This window comes from Phyllobates terribilis, unplaced genomic scaffold (genome assembly GCF_046119375.1).
Source record: "Phyllobates terribilis strain yellow unplaced genomic scaffold, ASM4611937v1 Scaffold_4__5_contigs__length_816908805, whole genome shotgun sequence".
Taxonomy (NCBI): Eukaryota; Metazoa; Chordata; class Amphibia; order Anura; family Dendrobatidae; genus Phyllobates; species Phyllobates terribilis.
Window position 1 is genome coordinate 158620169 of NW_027362764.1, and position 18163 is coordinate 158638331.

The 18163-nt window shown below is 37.4% G+C and overlaps 1 protein-coding gene across 2 annotated transcripts in view; it reads left to right on the top strand.

The window, feature by feature from the left end:
- IGF2BP3 (insulin like growth factor 2 mRNA binding protein 3) overlaps positions 1-18163 on the top strand; it is a 140954-nt gene that overhangs the window by 2188 nt on the left and 120603 nt on the right. The gene's annotated exons all lie outside the window — the stretch shown is intronic.

Below are 18163 nucleotides of genomic sequence, written 5' to 3' on the forward strand. Positions count from 1 at the left end.
GCAAGGTGATAGGATTAAAGAGTTAATCACCTATTTATATATATATTTCCTCTTCTCTTGCATCCATAGCTGATACACATGATTTGTAGTAGAGATTTATTTATGCTGGTGTTTTATTTACGAATACTGGAAGCAATTGTCTCTGAATTGTAATTGTAAACGCAGGGAGCAGTCACAATGGTTGTGGCTCCTAGGAGCTTTCTTCCTTTACGTTTGCATGTTGTCTACACCATGGAGAGCAAATTTGCATACTGGTCTTCTGGTTTCAGGCTAAAAGGGCATTCATGTGACCTCAATCTGCTGTTTGTGCATTTGAATGGTTTTATTTTGCTACTTTAAGTTTTGTGGGGTTTTTTTTTTTTTGGTATTTATTTTTCATTGAATATTTACTTCACATAGGCCACATCCTTCCCACATTTTTCTATTCTGGCTTGGTCAGGTTTTATTGTGATTAATAAAGACCTTTCAGCCTAAATATATGATTTGCTTTAAATGCAAATGTGATTTTTGCACTTCAAAAGTTGCAACCTAGAAGCGGATTATTTTTAGGCCCTTTCCTTTCCCACCCCCTATCTCCCTCCTTCTCTTCCACTGCCACCTCCTCCACCATCTTCGCTTTGCATTTTCCCTATGGTATGGTTTTCTCTAGTACGCACAGAACCTGCTGCCATTTTGAGGCCCAATTGGAAAGGTTTATTGCTGTTAGCAATTTATGCTACTTGTGTTCTTCATCCAGTCCTAGACTAGATGGGGTACAAAGAACACAAGATCTAGCATTTATATCTCTATCATGTGTGTATATAAAACAAAAAATACAGGTTTCCACTTACTGATAAAAATTACAATTTTAATGTAATTATTACATAAATGTAACTATATTGGCCTTGTGTGTAGGTGGTGTAAAGTATAGATATCAAGTAGCAGATCCAAGCTGACACTGATGTGATTGGTCATTTTAAGATCCCTAAAACTACTAGGCCTCTGTTTTGAAACATATACTTAATTTTTTATTTTGCTTTAGATTCAACGTAAAATATAATATATATATATATATATATATATATATATATATATATATATATATATATATATATATATATATATATATATAATTTAAAAATATTACTTATTCCCCAGTTCTTACTAGTGATAAACTTAATATCCTCTGAAATGTTCCAAGATTTTTTTTTCCCCTTTATGTGTATGTATTTTACACTCTATAAGGCACGCTAGTGTTGTTTTGCAAGATTCTTAGTAATGGTCTTTGAACTTTAATCCCCTCTTTCAGCTTAGGATCCATTCATCTACATTATTGTTCCTATACATTAACTACTACTGTGCTTTCAGGGTTAAACAAGGTGTGGGTGGTGGGTAAGGTCTTTGTTTGATGTTCGCTATGGTAAATGTGTACCCAGTAAGAGCCCACCCACTCAGTTGGTATGTTGAAAATCTAAGGTTCATTTTTCAGTGAGGCCTCCTCTCAGCCCGACATCTTCCGTTTTGCTATCTCCGCCTTCCACCCCCCTCCTTTAAATAATAGCATGGTGTTATGTCTTAAGGTTTTTTTTCCCTTTTGCATTTGCTGAAGTCATGGTTGGTTAAAAGTAATGAATGAAATTCAAAATGTTTTGGTTGCCCTTCCCCCTTTTGCGCCTCTTACAAAATCTTCCTACGAATGTCTAACTTTCTCATACCATGTGTGTTGTGAATGCATGGCCATCCCCTCCCCCCAACTCCACTCATTATTAGTTTTAGGCTTTCAGGAGCAGCCCAAGCTATGCATTTATGGGGGCAGGGAAGGGGTTGGGATATAGCAATCTATATCCTCCTTGCATAAGGGAAGGTCAAGAGGTGGTGTCAGTTAGGGTTGCCATGAAGTTGAGCTGAATTCAGGAGACCAATCATTGCAAAGTGTGCTTGATTTGTATGCAAAGTAAAATTCTTGGGCCCAGCAGTCACTGCATTCCAAGCCATGTTGGGACTTTGGAGATCTGATGTGGACACTCCCACGTTGCTGGAATGACCTTTATACCTGCTGTGAAAGGCAGGTTGGGAATATGGTGCTGCAGAAGGCTTATTGAAGCATTAAAAGACACTGCTATAGAATAGGGGGCCTTGTCAAGGTTTTGCCTGATAGTGTCGACATGGGGGATGGGTAGAGCAGTGTATAATGGCTCCATCCCAGTGTTGGTTCCTCATTACACTACTGGAGTCTCCAGAGAATGTCCAAGGAATGCATTTTCCCCCCTTTCCAGATGTTTAGACCTTGGTAAATCATGGAAGACCATTTTAGCTCGGCATATTTTAGCTTCTTGTAATGAGTGTGTTATATATATATATATATATATATATATATATATATATATATATATATATATATATATATATATATATATATATATATACACACAATCAGTTGTCCTCAGATGTTTGTATATGTCAGTATCTCTTTATTTATGTAAAATTTATATACTTCATTTGTTTGTTTTTTTTGTTTTTTTTTTACATTTACCGTTTTAACCAGGTTTCCTGAGCTATATTATTTTTGCTTTAGCTACAACTCTAACAAATTTTATGGATTACGCATTTTACTTGTATAAGCTACATAACAGACAGCATAAAAAATGTCAAAGCAAAAAATAGGAGTATGTAGCTCTGATTGACAATGTCTGCCCCTGTCACTGGTATACTGCTCCAGTCACAGTTCTTGTTGGGAGATGGATGTCACCCAAAAAGTAATGCACTATAAAAGTTTGGGGGGATGGGATGGCGGCACCAATTTCCTGCTTGCATATGGTTGATGCCTGTATGTATAATTTTATATATATATATATATATATATATATATATATATATATATATATATATATATATATATATATATATATATATATATATATATATATATATATATATATATATATATATATATATATATATATATATATATATGTGTGTTAGATATTGGCCATACACAACCATAAACAAGCAGGAATTTAGTGTATCATATATATTTATTACACACAACTATAAATGTGTAGGAAATTGGTGCCCCTCCCATCCCCGAAGGTTTTATACGTCCTATAGACTAGACTATATAAATTATAGTTATAGAATCAGGAAGACGTATGTTCACCCTTAGAAATGTTTGCTAGTGTGAATGGGGATTGTAATAATCCATTCAGTTGGTGTAGAAACAACACAAATTTCGATGTAAGGCTTAGTAAGAGACCTTTATCAACCAATCTGTATACCTACTTGTATAAATGTAGGAGTTTTCTTTCTTGACTTAAAAAACACATTTCTATGAACTATTGAAGAACTAAAAATGAATAATACTAAAATTATATTTATACCTTTTGATTAGAAAAATATGTAGCATTTGCTGTAAAGTGCAAAAAAAGCCACAATCAAAACTTAACTGAAAGTGTTTAAGGAAAAAAAAAACCCTATTCTTTATTTACAGGCACTGAACAGTTATATGGACTGTCCATGAATTTACCAACAGTCAGTTGGTGACCCTATACAATGTTATGTGCGTGACAAAAAAAAAGCTTAATTTGACATATGGTAGTTGCAGAAACTTTTTGATTGTCAAGTTCATTTCAATATGACTTTGCAGCTAAAACCGTAATCCATTGTATGAAATGTTTTTCTCAGATACAGAAATTTCTGCAGCTATTCTATTACTTTTAGTTAGTTTACTAGTATGTTTTATTACTCTAATAAGGTTGGTGTCATATGGACCAGTGTTATTCAGCTCTAGTCTTCCAAGTACTGTTTTAATGTTTTGTGGATACATTTTAATGAGAACAATCACCTCTGGCAATTTCTGAGACACAGACAATAAGTTTTACCTGCAATACAAAGGAAATTCTCAAAATATGACTTGTTGGTGACTTTAGTTGAGAAACATTAACGTAGATCCCTTATTGTAAAATATTATCCATAGATATTGTACATGCATACCGCCTAGCTTCCATATGGAGGATTGTCTTTTTAGAAAAAAAATCCTCATGTGGAGCAGATACATGCAGATTTTGCAGGCAAAAAATCTGCAGCATATTACAGTACCAGCAAAGTGGATATTTTACAAAATCCCCATCTTAAAAAAAAAAAATTGACCTGTGGTGCAGATTTCCCTTGAAATCCATATCTTATCAACATGTATCTTATGTGTTTTTTTCAGAAAGTTTGTCAAATTCATTATGGGTCTTTGTTCCTGTGTGAATGTACCCTTATGGATTCATATAGAATGTGAGGGGGGGGGTTGCTAAGTGTTCCACCATCACATGACTTATTATGAAGGTATTTACTCCAAATGCCAAGGGCTAAGAGTACACTGAGTCTATGCGCTTAGCCTAAAGTATATATTGGGAGCTTTTCATTTTTTTTGTAGGCCCCAATTAAACACAGGCCAAAAGTGTGTTCTTTTGGCCACCATCTGGCCATTATGTGTTGACATATTGTTTGAATGTACAAGAAAGCGATGGAAACTGATCTTTCCTATACAGAGATACTGAAAAAAAAAATGGATACTATGTGGCATGTTTTTTTTTTTTTTTTTTTTTTTTTTTTTTTTTTTTTTTCTCCCTTTTCTTTAGAATGGGTCCATAGTCATCCTTCCTGACTGTGGCTAATGTGTGGCGCATGCTTCCTGACAATATGCGTTTGACAGTGGCCATACATGGTGTGTCCTCAGCCTTACTTCTAGAAAAGACTGCGTACTACACTCCCCTGTATAGTGGGCACAGTGTGCTGCTATATAGCCTCTATAAACATTGCTTTGCCTTGTACATAATGTCTTGGCATATATACTGTTTTATTAATTGGAAAAATGAATTACAGTGAACATACCACATGAGATGCTGGCGTACATAAGTGATGTTGTCTTTGACTTGCATGGTAGTTCCTTTATCTGCACACACTCCTTGCTGAAATTTGTTATATATAACAGATTTCTGCAAGGAGTGTGTGCAGATATACAAATTGTATATAGATATATATTTATTTACTGATGACACTGAAATAATACTGAATAGTAAATGACTCCTATAATCTCCCTGCTCTCCTCAGTAAATCAACAGTAAGTGAGTGTAGGGAAGTCGTATGTATCAGACAAAATATCTTTCTCCACCTTTCAACCACTTCTTTTTCTTGCCCTGATGACTTGCTGAATTACAGGACAAAATTTGTGTATAAAAGTCCTTCCTCAGAGGGATCAGGTGGTTAGGGGAAAAGGAGTGAGTTGCTGGGGGGACATAGACAAGGGTGGCTGCAGTTTCTAGTGGGTGATTCTCACCCCAGTGCTGTATTCATAGCTACACAGCTCAGTATTGCTGTATAATGCCCTCCTAGCTGCTGCTTCTGAAAGGAGACCATGTGTGTGATGTATGGGAGATGACATAGTAGCTAGCGTACATCCTTTCGGTTTTGTTTGTCTTTTATTTAGAGACTTGATTTTCTGTCCTTAAAGGGAACCTATCAGCATGTTTTCTAATATGGAAATAGTAGTATTGTTGTATAGGAGCGTATCCTCAACATATACCCCTCTTATACTTCTGTAAAGATGTGCTTACCATTAAAGACCTCGTATAAAAGCCTTATGCAAATTAGGAAGTGCACTGGTGGGGGGAGGGATGTATAGCTTCTATGCTAGATTTCTCATGTCTGGCATATCGGGATCTCTTTAAAAAAAAAAAAAAAAAAAAAATATGATTTTTATTAAGGGGTAAGCACCTACACAGCCATGCCACTATTTCCATATTTAAAAACATGCTGACAGGTTCCCTTTTTTAAGATGTTCCTTTAGTTCTTTATAGTATTGATGTGAAGATCCCCAGATGCTCTGGCTTATAGCAGTGCTCCATGTTGTAGTGGTGGGGATAGATAGATAGATAGATAGATATAGCTTTAGGGCTCATCCAGATTTTAGTGATATCTTATTCACCCAAAAAAAAAAAAAAAAAAACGTTCCTAGTGTCGGTGTGGTCAGAGTTCTTAGTTGTTTTTTTGGGTTGAAAAAAAATAAATGGCAATTTCTCAAGCTTCTCCTAATAAACAATCCCTGAAAATCACACTGCATCTAAATGCTGTTCCTTTTTTGTTTCTTCACACTTATAAACTTGCATTGGCGAGTTTAATCCGTGATTCAGACAAATCGGACATGTCGCTGCAATTTTGTGAGGACTCTTTGGGCTGCACAGATACACGTACATGTGCACACCTCCATAGACTATAATGGGTATGAGTTGCATTTGTGAAAAGTATGGATAAACTCATACGAGAAAAACTGACATCTGAGTCTTAATTTTCTAATGCATAGTAATATTTCTTAGGCTTTTGTAGGGGTTCTATTTTTAAAGGGGTTTTCCCACAAACAAAGTACATTTTAATTAGTAGATCTTGGAATAATAAGTTCCACAATTGGGTGTATTGAAAAAAAAAGTTCCTGTGCCGAGATCTTATAAATGTGCCCCTACTGTGTAATGACTGCGTCTGATCATACCACATCTCCTGGGCAGGAGGTGGGAAAGGAAACGAGTATACACACAGGACAGCATGGATCACATCGGATTATTTTTGTAAATCAAAATATTTTACTTCTTGTTTTTAAGCAATGTTTTATTTAGAAGAATCTGCTTTGACCCCATGCTGTAATGTCTGTATACTCCTTGCTCTCTCCCACCTCACCCCACAGGAGATGTGGTATGATCAGAACATGTTCCTGCACGGTCCGATACAGCCATTACACAGTACATAGCAGGGGCACATTTATAAGATTATCTCAGCACAGGAACATTTTTTTATTTAACAAATCCAACTGTGGAACTTATTTTTATTCCAAGATATTGAATAAAATGTACTTTGTTTGTGGGAAACCCCTTTTAAGGTTCTTTATATACCTCCTGTCAAGCAAAATGTAAGAAAAAGGCTATTTATGCCATGTTCCAGCCCAGGCAATTGCCATAGATTAAGTGTAAGATTTTATTCATATTACCTTTTTGAGAGGCTTCATTGGAGTTTGCCACTTTTAACCGCAACAGAAGCACAACCTAGATTACACCCTCGTGCCATCTTGTTTTCTGAAGCCATTATACTAGTGTGAACAAAGTTTTAGAATTTATCATGAAGATGTGTTTACCACTTTTTTTCCCCCCTGCTGCATGATTTTCCTGTGCTGCTTAAACATTGCTCTTCAGTATCGTTCAACTGTGCGCACTTCATGGACTACTGGAGGAGATGGAGAAGGTGGCGTCACCACTTTAAAAAAAACCATACGTAGGGGCTATTCCCTTGTATGTAGTCTGGAACGAGGCCATTCATGAAAATAACTGTGTGTTACGATCTATATCTTTAATAGTGTTGTGTGTGAAATAATTAGTCTGGTTTTTAGCAAGATTGTTTTTTCAAAGTTTTGATAAAATTTACTAAAACGAAGACCTGTACACACAGATTATATTCAGTGTGATTTTTAACCTTAGTATTAATCTTTATTTGCACACTTATAGAGAAGAAATTAGTACTATTGTGAAACTTTTATAAATGTGTCCTGGAGAAAACAAATTTATGTCCTGACTAGAGGAGTGCGTCTCAAAACTTCAAGCAAAACGCGTTAGCGCGAACAAAGAATAATATACTGAATGATACTACATCAGATTTTGATAATAAATGGTACTGAAAGAGCAGGCAGTTGGCATAGTATAATCTGCTGCTGTAGACTAGTTCCTATTGCTCGTCTGCAGAGAAAACTCAAACTGGCCTTTAGAACCTAAGTGAGGGGTCGTTTACATGTTGCATTTTTTTCTGTGGGGAAACAGTACTACCACAGTGAAAAAGATTTCTGATCTCATCACATGCACATCATGCTTTATTTTTCTTTGCATATTTGAGTCTGCAATGGATCCCCCCCCCATTAGATGTTTGTGGGCTGAAGCATCGGCCGACTCTCCCATACACAGGTGTGCTCTCTTCTGAGTGGTCTTGCTGTGTTTTGAGATCTCATTGATTTCTCCCTGAGATAAGCTATAGGCAGAGTTGTCAATCTGCTGCTTCTCAGGATGAGCAATGCGATCAGTAGTCCAAAGTCGAATGTGTGATCGGCGTCTCTTCCTTTCATCCGTCAGTCGTCTGATTCATCCATACACCGTCGACCGCTGGCTGAAAACATTAATGTTACCTTAAACTAAAGTTTTTTTTTTAAGGCTTTTTTATTTAGAGATTGCAATATTTTTAGGGACTAGAAACTGTAAAGCACAAATGTAACAAGACAAAAATGCAGCATTTTATATGGTTTTCAAATTCCCTACTGACTGCTAGTTGACATTTCTTGTGTTTTCCATAAAAATGCTGTGAGTGGCAGTGCCCTTAATATACATTTCTCTATAGCTGTGATTGAGTGGATAGGATCTTCATGATGTCTGACTTAAGACTGTTGCTGTGAGCCCGTCAGTAAATCGCCCCATACACAGATTTGGCCAATAGTCTGGGTCTGACTCTCTCATGTACAGGAGCGCTCGATCTGACAAACGATCTAAAGTGTATGGGAGGGCTTTAATCTGCATAACACGGTGCCAGAATTATGTCATGTGCTACATTCATTAACGGTTTCAGACCCTTTTAACCTCACTTGACACCCTCTTTTCTAGACTTTCTAAAAGTATGTCCTAGTGTGTTTGTAAAACTGACCAAATTTGAAAATTATATCTGATCGCACACAGGATATTAAAGAACAGGAGCCGCTTATCGGATTGATTAAGCTTTTTTTTTTTTTTGTGGGAAGAGTTATAGTAAAACAGGTATTGCATTAACTGAGTTCTATATTTCTATGCAGGTCAATCCAATGGGCGGTCCTATAGAGTGATTGACAGTCTTCTCTCTGACTGATTTCTGCATGCCCAGTCAATCGCTGAGGAGGACCACTCACTGAACTCATGCATAGAAGCACCAGGGATTAATGAATAAAATACTAGTTATACTAACACTTTTCCAACAAACATATCATTCTGCTCAGCTTTTCCTTTTTGTATACTGTGCTGTCCACAGATAAGACTACATATACAACATAACAGGTTATCCTTTTAAAATGTGGTATAAAAGTAAGCCATGAAAAAATGGTGTAAAGTTAGACTATTCTGTCTAAAAAAAAAAATAAATAAATAAATAAAAAAAAAATAAAAAAAAATGCATCAGCGTTCTCCTAAACAATGAAGCACTGCGATAGATTAGAAGGTATTGAATGTACCAAATTAAGTTGTAACTTCTACACAGGATTAGTAAATCTTTCCCATTGTGTAAGACTGTTCACACATCATGTTTTTTTCTGCGATCATTTTCTTCAGTAAAACCTGATCTCTTACAAGGAGGTTGTTCAGGGTTTTTGTTGCGGTTTTCTTTTCACCGTTTTTTATGTCTGTTATGCATGTACATAAAGTTCAGTGGGAAAAAAAAAATCCTTCTGGTTTGGGCACAAAAAAAGCTGAAAACTTCACACCTACGTTTTTGGTGTGTTTTTTTTTTTTTTCAGTACCCACTACTTCCAATGGGTGCAATAAAATGCAGAAAGAAGTGACCTGCTCTATTTTGCAAAAAAAAAAAAAAACATGCAAAGCACAAAATCCTGAACAAAAAAACCATGATGTGTACATGAGATTTCTGGAATCTCAGACTTTGCTGGTACTGTAAAATGCAGCTGAAAATTTTCGTAAAAAATGCATTAAAAATGCTGAAAAAAAAACATGATGTATGAACATGGCCTAAAAGGAGAGAAATCATGTTAATGTGTTTTTTTTTTTCTCTTGAATAACTAGTTTGTATTCTCAGGTGATCAATGGTATCTTAATTATTTTTTTTTCTATTGATCTGTATTTTTTGTAAAGTAAAAAAAATGTAGTTCTAATTGATTCACAAGTTTTACACCCCTTATGTTAAAGGGAACCTGTCATGAGACTCATGCTGCTCAAACCATGGACAGAATGATTCACAACCTGGCTGGGCGAGTGCAGCCATGTATATTTTTCTCTGAAACGCTCCAGTGTTTCAGAGAGAACCTAGTTTGAAAAGTCGGCCAGGGAGAAACCTAACTAGTGTGGTGTCCCCCGGCTGACATCTCCCGCCTCTGCTCAGGTTGATTGATGGGTCTCTCATGTGTATACATCTGGAGAGACCTGTCAATTAACTGAGTCTGGTATCTCTCCTGTAGTTCCCGACTGGCTTTTCAAATGCTTTCTCTGAAACACCTCAGTTTCAGAGTAAAAGATACCTAGCTACTATTGCATGCACAAGGTCTAATGACAGGTTCAAAAGCCCCTTAGATTTTAGAATTTTTTTATTTAATTTCTCTCACTGCAGCTTTTGGTTATAGGATACAGTATGTAACTCTGCTTCCATCCTGACTGAAATAGAACATACATATGATCATATTGTAAATAAAGCATTACAGAAAATTAGTGTTCTTCAGTATTGTCAGCCATTTTTTACAGATGATCTTTTACAAAAGTTTACTTTATGTACTGTGCATTCCTGTATTTTGTTACATGAATAAACCTCTAAGGTGCCAATCAACTTTGGCACCCTGTATCTCCACAACAGAGTGAAGAAAAATTGATTTACATTACTGTAGCAATATGCAGGAATGCCAAGGAGAACCAGGTGAGATCAAGGTGCAGGAACTTCAGGTTGCTTGTAAGTAAAATTGTTTTATTCACACTAATATAAAACAAATAAAAACTATATATATTAGTTTTTATTTTGTTTTATATTCGTGTGAAGTTCCTGCACCTTGATCTCACTCGGTGGCAAACACAGCGCCATCACCTGGTTCTCCTTTTTGTCATCCTCGTGGGATACTCCTGTCTCAGGGTTCAATCCCACCTCAACAGGTCAGCCGCAGTCTTTTGCAAATTCATCCATAATACAAGAGAGAGTTGTGCCTCTGTTTGCACAACCCCATCAGGTGAGCTATTTCCTATAGATACTCCCCTTCTAATTAATCAAATCTTGCTATGCTTAGATAGCACCATGTTTTTTTTCTCCATTTAGCAAATCTTTTATTGTTCACAATATGCAGAAATGTACATTTCATAATGTAAAAGGTCCTCTTTAAGAGACAACGGAAGTGTAAACATTTGGTTTTCCCTTTTTATGAATTAAACTACCAGAAAGAAATGCTAAACTTTTTATTCTGTAAGTATTTTTAGCAGTGTATCAATATCAAGTGACCATTTTACTATCAGTTCCTGAGTAGGTAATTCAAAGGTGAAAACAAATATGGCTGCACTTCTCTCACTTTACTAAAAAAATGTCTGTTGTAAAGAAGCCAAACATTTGCTATATTAGTACAGTGGTGCTTGTAACTTTAAAGAGTTGGTCCACTACATTGTATAATGCCCCCATTGATTTACACCTTTTTAACGAAGCATTTTTTGTAAATCCTTCTACTTCCATATGTGCCTGTGAGCGGCGCTATCATTGCTCGTTTCACCACACGTCACAGCCCAGTATCCAGAATGCACTTTCCCTCTCTCCTCTGCCTTCATTGGCCGCAAGCTGGATACTGGGCTGTGACGTGTGGTGAAACGCAGCCCAGTTAATCAGGGGGGGGTGGGCGGTGGCTTCATGCGATAAAAGGTGACATATAAAAACGTCATATTTACCTCAAACTATCAATAAAAACGTCAGCTCACCGCACAAGGCAAGTGGTCACTAGCAAAAAAGTTTCACATTACTCTGAATTTTACTTCATCACTTAAATAAAAAATCAGTGTAAGATTGGTATTGCAATCAAACTGAAGAATCATGTTTTCAAGTCATATTTACTGCACGATGAACACCATAAAAACCAGACCAAAAAAAAAAACATCAGAATATTTTTTCACCCTTTCATCTCAGTTGGAAAGTATAATAAATGGCAAAATTAATAATATTTGAAACTACAGCTTGTCTTGCAAAAATCAAGCCCCTATGCGTCTATTGACGGAAAAGTAAAAGGTTCTGGTTATTGGAAGAAGGTGAGGGAAAAAAACAAGACCCTGCCCCTCCCCAACCCCTAAAAAGAAAAGTGACAAATTCCCTGGCTTTTTAATAACAGGGGTCTCTCAAAGTCTGATCTTCAACAAACCTGTTGTGAAGTGTATCATGGCATAAAAAATTAGAATTCTAAGGATCTCAAAAGAGTTTGATGCTCTTCACGCTGGAAAAGGTTACAAAATCCTCTAAATTGTTTGACACCGATCCACAGTTAGAGAGATTGAGTGAGTACAAATGGAGGAAATTAAAAACCATTATTGCCCTTCCCAACAAAGATCCCTTTGAGTAAAGCTGTAGATTACATTAGGTAATGTTAATGAGGCCACCATCCAGAGGACACTGAACAACGATGGTGTGTGTGGCAAGATTGCAAGGAAGTCACTGCTCTCCAAAAAGAACATTTGTAATTTTCTAAAGAGCACATGGACAAGCCAGAAGACAATTGAAAGTGTTTTGTTTTTTTTCTATATAAATATGGAAGGACATGAAGTAAGCAGTTCATGGGAGAAAACCCACCAAAATAACAGAGCTGAAGTTGTTTTGTAGGGAAGAATGGGCTATAAATTCTTCAAGTAGATATGCAGGACTAGTCAGCAATTACTGGAAATGTTTAGATACAATTTTTGTCTCTGAAGGTGGTCCCACCAGATACTGAAAGCAAAGTTTCACATACTTTTCCTCCTTAGACATGTGCTATTGGATCATTTTTCTCATTTTAAAAATTGCAGTTGAATATATTTTTGACTCATTTGTTTTGGTTTTCTTTATCTAATTTTAGGAGTTGTGAAAATCTGATTTTAGTTTTAGGTCCAATTTATGCAGAAATTTGGAAAATGCTGAAGGGTTCACAAACTTTCACCACTCTGTATACTTTATGTCCGAGGAGTGGAAATCCTTTAATAAATATTGTACAGTCTCGTGAGGGTTCACTTATGTTTTTGTAATGGATCTCTGCTGCAGCTGAACACTCAGGGAGCGTCATATGGTTTTAAATATTTAGTTGCACCATATCAAAATGAAGAATTCTGTGATGACTTTTTTTTTTAATTGAGAGCATTTTGTTTTTGAGGCATGGATATATTGGACTAGCAAGTGTTAATTGAACCCATGTCTGTAGTTAGGTGGCCATGTCTGGTCAGACCTTCATTCTATCCAATGTCGATTGTCAGCTTCATCTGTCATGTTTATGGCCCACCTTCAGTTTACAAGGTGGGTCATAAACTCCTTTTCCTTTTCCTATCCATGAAAGGAATGTGCCGACTTTGGGGATCTAGGATCTTGAAGTTTAAAAAGATTGTCTATTCCTGGTGAAATCTTTGGTAAGCGCTGAAACTTACCCATTTCTAAGGGTGTGTCATGCGCATACGGTTAAGATTCGGCTCCTCTTGCCGATTCCTGTGGTTGTCATGTGAACACAAGGATGCTATTTGCATAGTTTCAAACACGTGTCGATTAGTCTCGCAATGTTCTATTGAGAGAATGCGGAGACTCTAAAAATGTGACCATAAAAATGTAAATCGCATACTTGTGGTCATTTGTCAAAAGCTGGAATCTGCAAGCAGAGCGAAATCCTAACAGTGTGTATGTTATATACTGTTAGACTTGGTAAGCTGCAGCTCTTGAAGACTTCTCCATGAGTAGACAACCCCTTTTTAATATGCAGGTTAATTTTTTATTTTTTTTTTGCTTACCGGCAGACACAGGTTCCTGGGCCAGTAAACAGATTGGTCAAGAAAGGTGGGATGATGAAATGGTCTATACATTTGTTAAAGATATCGGGGGAAATCCTAAAGACTTTTTTGGGATATTATAAAACTTGCCTAATGTCAGATTTATTACATATGTATAGCATGTCTTTCAAATCGATTCCGTTTGCTGCTACTTGATCCCTGCAGGTTGTGCAGCAGGTAACGAAAAATATATCACTAATGTGACCAATGCCGCCAATTGCTGGCATCAGCAACCATGTGCGATGTCAGACTTACAGCTGAAGCTAATGATTGGTTGTGTGAATTATGTATGGCTCGTTACCAGCTGGGACCATTGGCGTGACAGCTTTGAAATGGTGAGGATTTGAAAAGTGAGTAATGGATATTTTTATTTCACATTGCCTGACTGCTGTTAGGCAAATACTGGAAAATTCCTATTGATGTTTCAGATCCCATCAAAATTGTCTGGCAAAATTGTGAAGTACATGGCTACATTTTGGCTTTCCCTTTTAAAGGGAACCTGTTGCTACATTTGACCTATATAAAGTATTAATATGGGCATACAGGTTTCAGATTGCTGAGGAGAGTGATCCCTGTATGCCTCATATCAGATGCCTTGTTGATAAAAGATGATTTATCAATTTTATATAAAATATCTCTTCCAAGCTCTGGGGAGGATGGTGCCTGGAAGATAGCTCTGCCTTCAGAGATTATTTTACATAAGGGGGCAGTTACCAGTGTGAGACAAGTAATACAGAACAGGAGAAATTAACTTTGTCTTGCAAACACATTTTTTGCTCCTCTGAGCTCTGCTGTATTGTAATATTACACCCTGTCTGCCTGTGAGCTGGAAGCTGAGAGGAACCTGCAGATGTGTCAGGTATAATCACACACAGCTCTGCAGTGATCAGGAGAGCAGAGGAGCAGGGAAATGAAAACTGAAAAAAATATGTATGCTTCCATATAACCCCCTTAGGCTGTGTGCCCACACTGAGATTTTGGTGAGTTTTTGACATTGCAATAAAAATTCAGCGCCTTATAGTTCCAGCAAAGTGAATGGGATTTATAGAAATCTTATATCCATTGTGCTTTCTATTTCTTTACTCAGCGTAAACTGACTTGCAGTGTGTATTTCAAACCCGCAACCTGTCAATTTCTCTTGTGGGTACGCTGTTTTCTGTGCAGATTTTCCCCATAGACTTGCAATGGATGTGGAATATCCGCAAGTAAAAAAAGCACAGCTTAAACGCATCAAAAACGCATGTAATCCACACATGACTGTATTATTAGTGTTGGCAAAGCCAAATACCAGGAAGTATCAACAAGAAATAATTTTTTTTTTAAAATGACACACCAACAAGAGACTAAGAAAAAAAAAAAAAAAAAACGCATCAGAAACGTGTTAAAAAAACACATGTAAGAAATGCTCTTAAATGCAAATAAAAAAAATCGCAAGTAGCCTAATTTACATAATAGCTGCAGACAACCTGCAACACCAAAAGTTCATCATGAGAATGTAGCTGTAAAGTAGTCAAATATTCACACAACTATGGCTGCCATTGTATTGTGTTCAGGAGATCCATCAAAAGTAGAAGCTAATCCCAGCACCAATATTTGGGAAAGTTTGCCATCTTTTTGTAATCTGTTCTGCTTTCCTAAATAGTGTTAAGTCTGCTTTTATATATTAGTGTGTTTTTTTTTATTTTTATTTTTAAACATGAGTTTTTTTGTTTTTTTTACATCCGATTTAAATTGTGCATGGTGTGAAACTCTAGATAATTTAATGTAAAACATGTAGAGTACTGCCAAAGTATCGTACCGCTGTGTGCATTTTCTGTATTTGGTGTAATCTACTTAAAAAAAAAAAAAAATAAAATAAAAATTGAGCCATAATTGATGGATTGAAAAATAGTCAAGTGTGATTGTGGCCACATATGTAGTGTAACTATTGGATAATTAAGAGGCCTGAGCTCTGAGTAATGGCAATGCACGCTTAGCCATCGTTCAGGGAAATGTATTTTCCACATACGCAAAAAATGGTACCGATGTTATCCGTGTTTTGGATCCATGTCAGTGGTTTTTCATGGATGGATACATTACAAAGCTTCTGTCCTCTGCAACGTTAAATACCGACAGCACACGATTGGCATCTGTGTGCTGTACGTGTTTTTATTGGATCCATGATACCGTAAAAAAAAAAAAGTTTTGCCGCTGACACATGGTCCGTGAAGAAAACGCAGACATGAGAATAGCCGCATAGACTGTAATGGATACGTGTTCTGTCCCTGAAAAACACTGTCTGAATTATTCCTTAGTAAGTATCCTGCTTTACTCGAGAAGCCACATGTGACATGATGTGTTTTAGAAGTGTCGATGATTTCCAGTTAACGCTCCAACTAATGCTGGCTTCAAGTTTACCTGCCAGTGTAAACGGGGCATTAGGTTATTTTTGATATTGGTATGCTATTACTTGTATTATATTCATGTGCTTTATACCACTCGGTAATTGTACTTTCTGTTGTGTGGTACTTATGTTTTAAATGCATTGGGTAGGGGTTTTTGCTCATAGGAGGCAAAGGGGTAGCTCTGGCCAATTATGGTGAGCTGGTGTGTGTGTGTGTGTGTGTGTGTGTGTGTAAAATCATGCTTTTAAAGGGACTCTTGTCAGCACAGAATGACTGTTCAAACCAAGTACGGGTGCTCAGTGCATCATGGCAGGGCCGATCATTTAAACCTGCCCACCTACTTGTTTTCCATCTATCTCTGTCCTTCTCTGGCTCTATAAAGCCAGAGCTGTAAGGCTGTGTGCCCACTATGCGTTTTTGATGCGGAATTTCCACAGCATAAACGCTTGCAAAACGCTTGGTAATCCGTGCCCCATGATCCCCAATGAAAATCTGCATGTTCTTTGCCCATGCTGCAGAATTTTCAGCAGCGGATTTTCCTTGCGGAAAAATCCGCAACATGTCCATTATTTTTGCGTTTCTGCATGCGGATTTGAGGTCCCAGTGCACTTGAAAAACGCAAGTCAAATCCGCATGTAAAAACGCTGCAAAAATGCGTCAAACACGTGTAAAATCCGCAAGAATTTTTGACTGCCAAGAACATGCAGAAACGTTGCAGACATTTTCTGCTTCATTTCTGCATCGTGGGCACATAGCCTAAGGGTATGTGCCCACGATGCAGAAATGCTCAGGATTTTTTCTTGAGCGTTTCTGCATCTTCCTGGCAGAAAAAACTCATGCGGATTCCTGCCAGGGACATGCGGATGTGAAGCGTTCTTCACAGGCATTTCTGCATGCGGGTTGACAAGCGCTTTCCAAGCGATTTTAACATCACTTGAAAAGTGCTTGACAACTTGATTACACTATATAAATCCATGCAAACGGCATGGATTTATATAGTGTGACCGAAAGAATGGTAAAAAATAAATATTATACTTGCCTTCTGATGGCCCCCGGAGTCCTTGTTTCTGCTTGCCGGCAGCTCGCGGTAGATTTGAGGACCTGCCGACATCAGCGGTCGCGTGACCTGTCACATGACTAAATGATGTCACCGCAGGTCCTTTAGTCTACCGCGAGCTGCCGGCAAGCAGAGACGAGCACACCGGGGGCCATCAGAAGGTAAGTATATATTTCTTTATTTATTTTTTTAAAAGGTACTATGGTACCCGGGTCTGGAGGAGAGTCTCCTCTTCTCCAAAGCCGGGTACCATCCGCACATTGAAACGCATGGATTCCGCATGTACAGATGCAGTGATGCGGATTCCATGCGTTCCAATGCAAGTCAATGGCGGCGAAAACGCAGCGCTTCCACAAAATAATTGGTAGTGCTGCGTATTTTTCCGCAATGATGATTTCCGCAGCATGTGCACAGCACATGCAGATTATCATTGGGGAACACGGCAGACCTTCTACCAAGCGTTTTTAAGCGTTTCTGCAGCAGAATTGCCGCTGTGGAAACGCTTCAAAAATGCATTAGTGGGCACACAAGCCTTAAAGAGTAGGGTGTGGAGATTGAGGGAAAACAAGCAGGTGGCAAGCTGTAATTAAATGATTGGCTGTGCCGTGAAGCACAGAGCGCTTGTACTTTATTTGAACGGTCTTTGTCAGATTCCCTTTTTAAAGGAAGTAGATCAGCGCAGGATGACTGTTCAAACGAAGTCCCACCGCTTGGTGCATCACGGCGGGGCCAATCATTTACACTGCTAAAAAAAAATAAAGGGAACACTCTAATAATACATCCTAGATCTGAATGAATGAAATATTCTCATTGAATACTTTGTTCTGTACAAAGTTGAATGTGCTGACAACAAAATCACCCAAAAATCATTAATGGAAATCCAATTTATTAACCAATGGATGCCTGGATTTGGAGTCACCCCCAAAATTAAAGTGGAAAAACACACTACAGGCTGATCCAACTTT